General features: G+C 40.7%; 1 long non-coding RNA gene across 1 annotated transcript in view; it reads right to left on the minus strand.

Annotated features, from left to right (window-relative positions):
* Positions 1-14,044, minus strand: part of LOC142301807 (uncharacterized) — a 240,757-nt gene that overhangs the window by 58,378 nt on the left and 168,335 nt on the right. The window contains exon 2 of the long non-coding RNA XR_012752888.1: positions 2,760-2,848. This is a non-coding gene — a long non-coding RNA (uncharacterized LOC142301807). The remainder of the gene's footprint in view (positions 1-2,759; positions 2,849-14,044) is intronic.

Genomic DNA, 14,044 nt, shown 5'->3' on the forward strand with positions numbered 1-14,044 from the left:
CACTGATCTTGTATAGGTTTTTTTAGGAGCCCAGTCAGATGCAGGGTAGAGTAGGACCCAGCAAGGGAGGTTGTTGTGACTTGGCTGCTGGGCTGGTATTACAATGGCCATTTTAATATTCTGAACACCTTTAAAAACTTTTTTATTAGTATCTTTGCCATTATAGTGTTTGACTGTTTTTATCTTCATTTTAATTTGTATCATGAACAAGATATGCACCTATTCATATTATGGTAAGTGCTCCCAGTCCTCTATCTATCTATCTATCTATCTATCTATCATCTATCATCTATCTATCTATCCCTCTATCTATGTATCTATCCCTCTACTATCAATCTATCTATCTATCCCTCTATCTAACTATCTATCTATCTATCTATCCCTCTATCTATCCCTCTATCTCTCTATCTATCTATCTATCTATCTATCTATCTATCTATCTATCTATCTATCTATCTATCTATTTATCCCTCTATCAATCTATCTATCCCTCTATCTATCTATCTATTTATCCCTCTATCTATCTATCTATCTATCTATCTATCTATCTATCTATCTATTTATCCCTCTATCAATCTATCTATCCCTCTATCTATCTATCTATTTATCCCTCTATCTCTCTATCTATCTATCTATCTATCTATCTATCTATTTATCCCTCTATCAATCTATCTATCCCTCTATCTATCTATCTATCTATCCCTCTATCTATCTATCTATCTATCTATCTATCTATTTATCCCTCTATCTATCTATCTATCTATCTATCTATCCATCCCTATATCTATCTGTCTATCGCTATCATCTTTACACATTTTAAACACTTAAAAGTCAGTGATTCTTTGAACGCATTTAATTCTTGTCCGTGTCGCACAGATGGTACATGTCATCCATGTGCTATAAGTGTTTTTCATGGACCCATAGAGTTCTATGGGTCTTTGTTATCCATGCTGATGGTAAAAAACTAACTTGTCCCAGTGTGGTTCACATGGACACACGTGTGGTTCACACAGACACATGGTCTGAGTTAATATGGGTGTGTACGTGTCTCAGGTAAGTATGAAAACGGAGGTCACATGCACCGGAAACATGGATGTGTAAAGAAGGCCATAATGAGTATGTGTGTGAACATGTCTCCAATACATGTGAAAACGGACATCCACATACTGGAAACACGGATGTCTTAAGGAGGCCTTAGAAGTCTTTTCATGGCAATTAAAGGCTGCTGTATTTTGATAAGTGGCACATTTATTTGATTTGAACTTGGCTAATTTGAATTGTTAAAGATTTGATCATTTCTAGTTGTAATGTCTATTTCTGTGTTATATAAAAAAAGAAGACCTCAGCAATTATTATACTATCCCAGGTGAAATACTGCACTCACCAATTTAAGCGGGCTTTACACGCTATGAGATCGCTAAAGCGATCTCATTGGGATCACGGATTTTGTGACGCACATCCGGCCGCTGTAGCGATCTCGTTGTGTGTGGCTCCTAGGAGCGATTTTGGATCGTTGCAAAAACGTCCAAAATCACTCCTTGTTGACATGGGGGTCCATTCTCAAATATCGCTGCTGTCGCGTGGGCGAAGTTGATCCTCGTCCCTGCGGCAGCACACATTGCTACGTGTGACGCTGCAGGAACGAGGAACCTCTCCTTACCTGCCACACGCCAGCAATGAGGAAGGAAGGACGTGGGCGGGGTGTTCTTCCCGCTCATCTCCGCCCCTCCGCTTTGATTGGCCGGCCGCTAAGTGACGTCGCGGTGACGTCACTGTGATGCCAAACGTCCCTCCCCCTTGAGGGAGAGATTGTTTGGCAGTCACAGCGACGACGACCAGGTAAGTGCGTGTGACGCTGCGGTAGCGATAATGTTCGCTGCGGCAGCGATCACCAAATATCTGCATAACGATAGGGGCGGGTGCTATCACGCTCGCCATCGCTAGCATCGGCTAGCGATATCGCAGCGTGTAAAGCCCGCTTCAGTGTTCTACTATTACAGGTGTAATTCTGTATAAAAAGAGGAAAACTAATGAGCACAAGTGTTTTTATTTGGCCACAGATGTGTTATAACACTAATGTCACAATTATAGATCGTTCATTGATTATAATCTGTAACATAAACCTCTCATATTATAGAAGTGATATTATATTAGTATACAGTTTATCAACCCCAGTAATCTGTAGTCATTTTCCCTTGCTGATTCTGCAATTTTTTTTCAGGAATTAGTATTTTAGCCAGTATACAGATCAGCTTTCCCCTTTCCAATGAGTGCGATTATAAACTTTTCTCTCCAGCTTCAAATATGCATTGAATCCCTGCATCAAGCTTTCGTAATGTTAAAATGTCATTTCTGTTCCTAATCTAATTAAACAGCTACAAGACACCTGAGTATGGTAAATATTAGAAAATGCAAGCCAGCAGATACAAATAATCTGCAATGACCTTTCTAAGTATTACTTTCCAACACTTTAAATTTTGTGTCTTTACAGTCTCAAATTATTATAATTCAGCATTGCTACATTCCTAGCAAAATGAATATATTCCACTGCTGTTTCTCCATCTAATAAAGCTTGGAGTGCTGTTAAACTGTTATTTTAAATTGCCTATGCACTTTTAAATGTATGTAATTAAATTATCATCTCCGAATGAGAGATTATATTGAAAATCAAGGGCTGAATGGCCATTACAACCAAAAGCAGGGGGAATGACTGTCTTATTACAGAATGTAAGGGCAAAGAGACTTTCCAGAACTGATACCAATGAAAATGATCCGTTCTTCCTCATTACTGCAGCAGCTGTGCCAAGAGCAACCCAAATCATCTTCTGTAATATACGTCCAGCAATTCCTGTGTGATAGAGGACAGCAGTTAGATAAATGAGGTTGGAGCAAATTTGCTATGTAAATGCCGATAGTACCTAGTCTTGTGCAAAGGTTTTAGCATTGATTAAACTGGCACAATATCATATCCATTTTTTTTGTAAAGACTATATGTCATTTGGCATAATGCATTGTTATAGCGAGATAGATACTTACTCAAGCGGGTACGTGAGTTTTCACAAGATAAGTTAAATGGATATTTCAGGTTTTAATACATCTGTATGTGTGTGGATAATAAAGAACTCTCAAATTACAATTTAAAGGGACTCTATCAACAGATTTCTGCAAAATAATCTGAAGACAGCATGCTGCAAGTGTTAAAACAAAGATTTCAGCCCTGCATCTGTTATCTCACAGTTTTTTTTGTTTACCTGCAATGTTAGCTTAAGATGTGCTGTAGTCTAAGGCTATGTGCGCACGTTGCGTAAATACATGCAGTTACGCTGCGCTTTGTAGCGCAGCGTAACTGCATGCGTCCTGCGTCCCCTGCACAGTCTATAGAGATTGTGCAGGGGCCGTGCGCACGTGGCGTTTTAGAGCGCAGCGCTTCGGCTACTGCCGAAGCGCTGCGCAAAAAGAAGTGACATGTCACTTCTTCGGTGCGCTTTGCCGGCAGCCCCTGCTCTGTCTATGGGAGGAGCTGCAGGCAGAGCGCATGGAATTGGCTTCACTACGGACATTTCTGCAGCGATTTAAAGCGCACATGTGCTCTTCAGATCGCTGCAGAAATTTCTGCAGTGAACTGTACGCAACGTGCGCACATAGCCTTACTCAACTCCTCTCTGTGATTAGCACATTCTGTCTTTGGAAATGTATAGTGAAAGCCTGGTGTTGTTGGGGGTAGCTCCTAGAGCTCTGCTACATTCAAAATCTAAAATCTTTCGCTGTGTCAGAATGCCTGCAGCCACTAATCTAAGCGATACATCATTGAACTCAAGGCCACTTTGCCTACATCATGCTGCTCAGATGAGGTAGCAAAAATCTGCTGACAGGTTCCCTTTAAAGGTGGTACTCTGAATATTGTAGGCATCAAAGTAAGTTCACATTGAGTTTTGCAGCATATGTCAGAGGTATATGTTGAGTAGTTTTCTGGCATATACGTGTAAAGGATGCCTCTGAAGTATGATTATTTTAGCAGCATATAGCACTCTTAAGCCTGCTTTACACGTTGCAATTTGTCGTGTGGTTGCATTTGCGATCGCACCCGCCCCCATTGTTTGTGTGGCATGGGCAATTTGTTGCCTGTGTCGCACAATGTTGTAACCCCCCTGTCACAAGAACTTACCTTCCAAATGACCTCGCTGTAGGCGGCGAACATCCACTTCCTGAAGGGGGAGGGACGTTAAGCATCACAGCGACGTCACACAGCGGCCGGCCAAAAGAGATGGAGGGGCGGAGATGAGCGGGACGTAAACATCCCGCCCACCTCCTTCCTTCAGCATTGCCGGCGAGACGCAGGTAAGCTGCAGTTCAGTGTTCCTGGGGTGTCACACAGAGCGATGTGTGCTGCCTCGGGAACAATGAACAACAGGACATTCGATTTTTTAAAAATGACCGACGTGTCAACGATGAACTAGAAGGTGAGTATTTCTGATAGCTGTCACACGCTACGATATCACTAACGATGCGGGATGTGCGTCACTTGCGACGTGACCCTGCCGACATCTCGTTACATATATCGTAGCATGTAAAGCCCACTTTAGATATACTCGAAAATATTTACATAAAGAAATGAAACCTTTTTACTGGATATCTCTGTATAGTAGAGCGTAGGAAAATGGCTAGGATACTTTTCTGTCCTCTATTAAACACTAGAGGTCCCAGGAATTTCGAGCTCTATACGGTTCCAATGGTAGAAATGTCAAATGACCCCTTTCTGGGACTTCTAGTGTTAAATCACCACTCCAATGAGATTTTTTTATTCAGTGCTGCAGTGGTTCTTTTAATCTAAGGTACCTGCCCCCTGTCTTTGACTCACCCTCTGGTGTTTTTACCTTTTTTTGTTGCTGCTCTGGTCCAGCGGCACCATCTTGTAATTGACACTTCTAACTGGCCACAAGTTAGAAGTAATGTCACAAACACTCTTTACAACTCTATGAGAGCCAGAACGAGGCCAGTATGAGGCTCTTATAGACTTGTATTGAGGAGTTGTGACCTCCCGTGCACTTCATAAGACACTGGAGCAGCCGGCAGGTCAGAAACTGGAGAAAACCGACTGGAGCAGAGCTGATAACTGATGAAGACACTGGAGGGTGAGTATAAGACTAGAGGCAGTGGATTTAGATTTTAAGATCCCTCAAGTGGTGAAATAAAAAAATGCTTTAGGCAAATAAAGGTCTATTGATATGTTTGATTATTAGGCTGAAGAGCGATAAATACAAGTCATAACAAGTTGAAATAGCTGTGAATTTGAATTTGCCAGAATTAAAATACTATGTTTAATTTGCATGAATCCAGTGAAATACCCACATATTAGACAGACTTATATACATGCACACATACTTAAAAAGGCTTATAAATATACATGCACATAAAGGTTGTATTTATACATACACACATACATAGATAGCCGATATGCATACTTACAAATAGAAAGAAGCAATGCTATATATACAGTTATAGTATACCCAGGCATATACATAGACACAGAACCAAGCAAATAGAGCCTTTATAGTGGAGAGACCAACCCCAGTAATCTGTAGTAATTTCTCACTATAAACCAAATATGACTGGACTACCAATTACTGTCCCCAAGTCTTCTTAGAGCAGTGTTCCTCAACTCAAGTCCTCAAGACCCACCAACAGATCATGTTTTCAGGATTTACACAGTATTGCACAGGGAATAATTCCATTTTCTGTGCAATACTAAGGAAATCCTGAAAATCTGATCTGCTGGTGGGTCTTGAAGACTGGAGTTGAGGAAAACTGGCTTAGAGTGAGAGTGTGGGTTTCCACAACTTAGTGTTTGGCGAGGTAGACCGCCTGTAATTTACCGGTGCTGTAATAGCATGGTGAGTGATTTGTGCAATTATAAGCCCACCAGAAGACTCAGTTGGGCCCTATGGAGCTGCCTAAACCACTCATATTATTTGCAGTCATTCCTACCCTATAGATGGCACAGTGGCTTAGTGGTTAGCACTGCAGTCTTGCAGCACTGGGGTCCTGGGTTCAAGTCCCAAGGACAAGATCTGCAATGAGTTTCTATGTTCTCCCTGTGTTTGTGTGGTTTTACTCCGGGTTCTCGGGTTTCCTCCCATACTCCAAAAAAACATATTAATAGGGAATTTAGACTGTGAGCCTCAATGTGGACAGTTTTGCCATTGTTTGTAAAGCGTTATGGAATTAATAGCGCTAAATAAATAAGTAAATATTATTATTATAATAGACTAAAATAGAAACAAATATTGAGGACAAATGTGCCCAGGGCCAGCACACCCAAGGGTATGGACAATTGTGGGCTTCATAGGCCTAGACTTTTTTTAATTAATATCCTTTTTTTTTTTTTAATTGCATTGTACTATGGTATATTAAAAGCAATAATGTCATTTTTATTTTACAACAAATGTCACACATGTCCAGTATATAGAAAAACACACACTTACTAAATAAATATATATGTTGAGTCTAAATTTGGCAATGAAATTAATGTCCAAAAGTTTAGTGCATCTTCAGGACAGAACAGCGCATAGTGCAGCCGTGATCTTAGAACGCTTTTTATGACCCCAATTGTCTGTGTTTTTCCAACGCATTATGCTGTAGATTTAGTTAATTCTGCTTCCCATGCAGAACTATTCACACATAGCACAATTCAGTCCCATTAGAATTTGTTATAAAAAGTAAATTAGGAGAATTCCCATTTTATTACAATAGAAGAGTTCAATAGTTTAATTTTTTTAACGGAGATCTCTTGTATTAAGGTAAATTACATTGCATCTCTTATTACTAGCTTTGTTAATTGTCAAGCAATAAGAGTTTATGCACTCATCCAAAACAGTAGAAAATGTCCCATAATGTTACAAAACAAAACCTGACAAAGCACAATAATCTTTGCTTTATTGAAGTGGCCGGGTTCAGACTGCAAGAATAAACACCAGAGCTTTGCTGAAAAATGAAGAACTATGAAGAAATTCTCCACTTTGACATAGATTGGTGTTTCTTGACTCATAACACATGAAGAGAAATGAAAAGCCGTTATTTTGACTTATTTTATTTACTTGAGATTGATTTTTAGTGTGAATCATTGACACTAGTCATTATTTTTGGATTTTCTCCTATTCTTAAGGTTCAGGGTACAGTATTGGTCAGTTCTTGCCCCATAGAAGTTTTATTTATTAATTTATTTAATTTATTCAGATAAAATATATCTTTGTACCGTGTTAGCCAGTAGAGATAAAACATTGTTTAAAAGAACTGAAGTCCTCAGTGGTTGATACCTTTTAATGGCTAACTGAAAAGCTGGTAATAATAGCAAGCTTTCCAGACTACTCAGGTCTCTTCAATGAGTTATCTGGAAAGCTTGCTATTATTACCATCTTTTCAGTTAGCCATTAAAAGGTATCAACCACTGAGGACTTCAGTTCTTTTAAACAATTTTTAATTTATTCATTCATTCATTCATTCATTCACTCAAAGCTCTTTTTATAAATGTAATAAAAACTATGGACTTCACTTTCATCACCTGTAACAATGTGCAATATGTATAATTTAATGGGGCTTTCCAAGTTTTTAATATTGATAGCCTATCCATGGGATAGGCCATCAATATCTGATTATTGAGAGTACAACTTTAATCAACCAAGAATGATCTGTAATTTAAAGTGGCCCGGACAATCGGCAATCACAGTAGCCTCTTAGGCTCTGCCTACTGGTATGGCTTCTCCATAGCAGCTGTCCCGAGTACTACAGAGTTGCTCCATTGATAAATGAGACAATATTACAATATCCAATGGAGCCACTACTATGTAAATTACATGCAGACAAATAGAGCAGAGGAGACTTAATGAACGCCACAGCCCTTACAAACATCAGGGAGGGAGGGAGCACTTTGTCCCCATCTCCTCCTCAGCCTGTCTCTGCGTACATTGCACTGCAGTCGAATGACATGTGATGTTTCACACGCTCCCATAGACTTGTATGGGGGGAATGAGTCAAGACTCGCTGCCAAATGCAGCATGCTGCTATTCATTCCGCATGTCGCTATGGCATGGGAAATCAATCACAGATGGACACTGCCCCATAGTTTTGCACTGGAGTGAGAGCAATCCAATGTTTTATCGGATTGCACTTGTCCATGCAAAATGCAAATGGAACTGTACCCTAAAGCCTGCTTTACACGGGACGACCGATCGTGAGATTTCACGATTGATCATACCCGCCCCGTCTTTTGTGCGTCACGGGCAATTGATTGCCCGTGGCGCACAAACTCGTTAACCCCATCACACGTACTTACCTCCCAGGCGACCTCGCTCTGGGCGGCGAACATCCACTTCCTGAAGTGGGAGGGATGTTTGGCGTCACAGCGACATCACGCGGCAGACACCCAATAGAAGTGGAGGGGCGGAGATGAGCGGGATGTAAACTTCCCGCCCACCTCCTTCCTTCCACATAGCCGGCGGGTGCCATGGGACACAGGTAAGCGATGTTCATCGTTCCTGAGGTGTCACATGGAGCGACGTGTGCGGCCACGGGAACGATGAACACCCAGCGCCATGTTTCATAAACGATTTTATGAAACCTAGCGACGAGTACACGACTCAAGATTTGTGAGCGATACTGCATCGCTAGGAGGTGTCACGCAGGCCAACATCGTAAGCGATGCCGGATTTGCGTCACAAAAACCGTGACCCCGACGATCTATTGCATGATAGATCGTCTCGTGTAAAGCTCCCTTTAGGCTAATTATTGATTGATTGATTATCACCCATTACTCATAATATTTGACATCCCATTTTTCAACAAACATTTTCACAAAGGTAACAGGAGAAATGTACCATAAATTTGTTTTCTCAAATTCTCCTGAGTATGCTGATACCTTATATGTAGTGGAAAATTATTGTTTGGGTGCCAGGCTCAGAAGGGAAGAAGCACCATTTTAGTTAGACAAGATTGCAGACACCATGTGACATTTGAAGAGCTCCTGACATGCTAGAACAGCAGAAATCCCCACAAGTGACCCCATTTTGGAAACTAAACTTCTCATGGAATTCATCTAGGCAATTAATGAGCATTTTAACAGTCAAGCAATTCACAGAAATGTATAACATTGGGCTGCGTAGAGGAAAATTTCTATTTTTTCCACTAAAATGTTCCTCTGGCACTAAGTATTTATTTTGAAACAGGTAATTAAGAGAAAATGAATGATACAATTTGTTACACAATTTCTTCTGACTACACCAATGCCCCATATGTGGTCAAAAACTACTTTCGAATCACAGTGAAAAGCTCAGAAGGGAAGAAGCTCCATATTATAGTGCAGATTTTGCTGGTATAGTTTGTGGGTGCTATTTTACATTGGCAGAGCCCCTGAGATGCCAGAACAGAAAAACACTAAATTACTGATCTCATTTTACAAACTACACCTGTCAATGAATTCACTTGGATGTGCAGTGGTCATATAAAAATCACAGAAAAAGACTGATGGCACATCCTATCTCTTTAATGTGAAGAAGTGCAACCTGTAAAAAATAGGAGACAGTTGCACTCTGTAGTGCTAAGATGTGTGGATCAATGAATAAAGGGTTCTTTGCACGCTGCGATATCGCCAACGATATATCGTGGGGATCACATCGTTAGTGATGCACATCCGGCGCCGTTAGCGACATTGCAGCGTGTAACACCAATGAGCGACGATCATCGAGCGCAAAAATGTGAAAAATCGTTGCTCGTTGACACGTCAATCATTTCCTTAATATCATTGCTGCTGCAGGTCCGATGTTGTTCGTCGTTCCTGCGGCATCACACATCGCTATGTGTGACACCACAGGAACGACGAACATCTTCTTACCTGCGTCCACCGGCAATGAGGAAGGAAGGAGGTGGGCGGCATGTTCTGGCCGCTCATCTCCGCCCCTCCTCAGCTATTGGACGGCTGCCGTGTGACATCACTGTGACACCGCACAAACCGCCCCCTTAGAAAGAAGGCGGATCGCCAGCCAGAGCGACGTCGCAGGGAAGGTAAGTCTGTGTGACGGGTGTTAGCAATGTTGTGCACCACGGGAAGCGATTTGCCCGTGTCGCACAACCAACGGTGGCGGGTACGCTCGCTAGCGATATCGGTACTGATATTGCAGGTGTAAAGTACCCTTAGGGGAATATAGACATGCATTACTGCTATGAAAAAACATGTAAAAATTGAAATACTTAACTCACAAAATTGGCCACATTTTATGTGACTCCCTCAACCAGCACCAAGGTGACCTCAATTTTGTTGGGTACTTATCACACCAATGCCTCTTTTTTGGTTTAAAAAAACTCCTACAATTTATGGGTGGAAAGGAACCTGCAAGTTTTGAATTAAAATCGCCTGAAGCTGAAGAGCAGGAGTGCTCAATTAGAAAGCATAACCCTGTAATCTAAGAAAAAGACTGATGGCACATCCTATCTTCCTAATGTGAACAGGTGCAAAATGAATATGGAACATAGTAACAAAAAGGAGACAGTTGCACTCTGTAGTGCTAAGGTTTGTGGAACAATGAATATGGGAATATAGACATGCATTACTACTATTTAAAAAAACATGTAAAAATTGAGGTACTTAGCACACACAAAATTGGCCAGATTTTGATAGGTACCCAACCAAAATTAGTTTGCCTTGCCACTGGCTGTTGGGCTCACATAAAATCTAACCAATTTTGTGTGCTATCTCAATTTTTACATGTTTTTCACAGCAGTAATTCAGGTCTATATTCCCATGTTCATTTGACATTTGTCTGCACTGCAGTGCAACTGTCTCTTTTTTGTTAATATAAAAATCACAGACATGTTACAGAATTTTATACCAATTGGCAGTGAAGAAAAAATAATTACACTTTTACAACAAAAAATTGGTTTCATCCACAGATTTCAGATTTTCACACAGAAAAATGGACAAAAATTAAACCAAAATTTGTCACAAAATTTCTGTTGAACGTGACATTACTCCATATGTGGCTGTACAGTGCTGCTTGGCCACACGACAAGACCCAGGATGGAAGGTGCACTATTTGACTCTTGGAGTACAATTTTTTTTTATGCCCCCCCTGATTAAATGATCTGTATTGTGAAACGTACGTTGCGGGTCTCAGGTATTGGGGGACCTCTCTGCCATGTCCATTGGACCTTTGTGCGTATACTAATGGGTCTGGCGTTATATGTCATTTTGGGGATTTTCCCTACCATGTGCATGCTGCTAGGGCATTGTGCAATATTCAGTGCAGTTTGAGATGATGTGTTAACTTTACCCCTATTTGTTAACCCCTGCACAGTTTTTACATTATATTCTGTGTAATAGCCAATGTGTGGCCCTATCTGTTTCATCTTCCTATGCAATTGTAACAAATCTGTTCACGTGCATGATGATTTTGTGCGGCCACACTGGCACGATTAACGTATAATGCTTACATATGCTGCTATACCATGTTGGTAGGGTTATGTGCAATGATCATACACTATGTAGTTGATATAGGGGTATGTTATACTATTATATACATGCACTACTGGTGATTTTTATCACATATATTTCGTCAACCGTTTTGCAGCAAAAATAATCATCATTTCATATGGTTGGGATTTATTTCCATGTCCTCTTATTTTTTATGCTTGCACCTTTGATTATATTCACTGAATGATTGTATTGTATTTGTACATTCAATACCGCACTTCTTTCCATGGACTATTCTGCCTTTCTCTTCCTTTGCCAGTTCCCCACAATAAATTTGTAATTTTTGCAGCATACTCTGTGTTTTTCTCCTGTTTTTAAATTTGTGTTTCAGAGTGTGTTATATGGGGCATTAACCCTTAAGCTCCTACTTTGATTTATGGATTTTTTGATATTACTCAGTACTCTGCCTCCATCTTTATCATCGAGGGCTGGTGTTCATTAGTATTGTACCAACTTGGTGTTAGTAAAAACAGCTGCCATTTATTTTCTTATTATGCTTTGCTTATATAGCGCCATCATATTCCACGGCAGTTTACAGACATCATCACTGTCCCCATTAGGGCTCGCAATCTAAATTCAATATCAGTGTGTTTTTGCAGTGTGGGAGGAAACCCATTAAGCCACTGTACTGCTATTTTTTCTTTGAGTTTTTTTCAATTTTATGTTCTTTTTAGTTAGCTTTTTATTTACTGTGTTTTCCTGAATATTTTCCTCAAAAGAGTTATATATACACTACAGTTCAAAAGTTTGGGGTCACCCAGACAATTTTTTCTTTTCCGTGAAAAATCATACTTTTATTTATCAGATGAGTTGCATAATGAAAAGAAAATATATTCCAGACATTGACGAGGTTAGAAATAATGATTTTTACTTGAAATAATAATTTTCTCTTTCACACTTTGCTTTCGGCACAGAATGCTCCTTTCCAGCAATTCCAGCTTTGCAGTCCTTTGGCATTCTAGCTGGTAATTTGCGGAGGTAATCTGGAGATATTTCACCCCCATGTTTCCCCCCTCCCACAAGTTAGATTGGCTTGATGGGCACTTTTTGCGTACCATACAGTCAAGCTGCTCCCACAACAGCTCAATAGGGTTGAGATCTGGTGACTGGGATGGCCACTCCATTACAGATAGAATACCAGCTGCCGGCTTCTTTTCTAAATAGTTCATGCATAATTTGGAGATGTGCTTTGGGTCATTGATCTGTTGTAGGATGAAATTGGCTCCAATCATGCGCTGTCCACAGGGTATGGCAAGGCATTGCAAAATAGAGTGATAGCCTTCCTTATTCAAAATCCCTTTTACTTTGTACAAATCTCCCACTTTACCAGCAACAAAGCAACCCCAAACCATCACATCACCTCCACCATGCTTGACAGATGGCGTCAGGCACTCTTCCAGCATCTTTTCAGTTGTTCTGCATCTCGCAAATATTCTTCTGTGTGATCCAAACACCCAAACTTCAATTTGTCTGTCCATAACACTTTTTTCCAATCTTCCTTTGTCCAATATCTGTGGTTTTTTGCCCATATTATTCTTTTCCTTTTATTAGCCAGTCTCAGATATGTCTTTTTCTTTGCCACTCTGTCCTGAAGGCCAGCATTTCGGAGTGGCCTCTTCACTGTAGACATTGACACTGGCGTTTTGCGGGTACTATTTAATGAAGCTGCCAGTTAAGGGCATGTGAGGCCTCGATTTCTCAAACTAGAGACTCTAATGTACTTGTCTTGTTGCTCAGTTGTGCAGCGGGGCCTCCCACTTCTCTTTCTACTTTGGTTAGAGCCTGTTTGTCCTCTCCTCTGAAAGGAGTAGTACACACAGTTGTAGGAAATCTTCATTTTCTTGGCAATTTCTCACATGGAATATCCTTCATTTCTAAGAACAAGAATAGACTGTCGAGTTTCACATGAAAGTTTTCTTTTTCTGGCCATTTTGAGAGTTTAATGGAACCAACAAATGTAATGCTCCAGATTCTCAACTAGCTCAAAGGAAGGTCAGTTTTATAGCTTCTATAATCAGCAAAACTGTTTTTAGCTGTGCTAACATACTTGCACAAGGGTTTTCAATGGGTTTCTAAACATCCATTAGCCTTCTAACACAGTTAGCAAACACAATGTACCATTAGAACACTGGAGTGGTGATTGTTGGAAATGGGCCTCTATACACCTATGTTGATATTGTATTAAAAACCCGACATTTGAAGTTAGAATAGTCATTTACCACATTAACAATGTATAGAGTGTATTTCTGTTTAACCCCTTCGCGACCATGGACGGATCTTTCCGTCATGGATCGTGTCCCGGTAAGCCCCGCCCCCTGCCGCGGGCAGGTGGCGTGGATCGGCACACATATCAGCTGTTTTCAACAGCTGACATGTGTGCCTACATGTTGCGAGTGGAATCGCATTCCACCCGGAACATTAACCCCTTAGATCTCGCTGCCAAAGTCTGGCAGCGAGACCTATATGCGCGCGGCCATGTTTTCTACTTACCGCCGCCCCCATCGGAAGTCACGTGAGTGATCACGT

This window comes from Anomaloglossus baeobatrachus, chromosome 4, assembly GCF_048569485.1.
Source record: "Anomaloglossus baeobatrachus isolate aAnoBae1 chromosome 4, aAnoBae1.hap1, whole genome shotgun sequence".
Taxonomy (NCBI): domain Eukaryota; kingdom Metazoa; phylum Chordata; class Amphibia; order Anura; family Aromobatidae; genus Anomaloglossus; species Anomaloglossus baeobatrachus.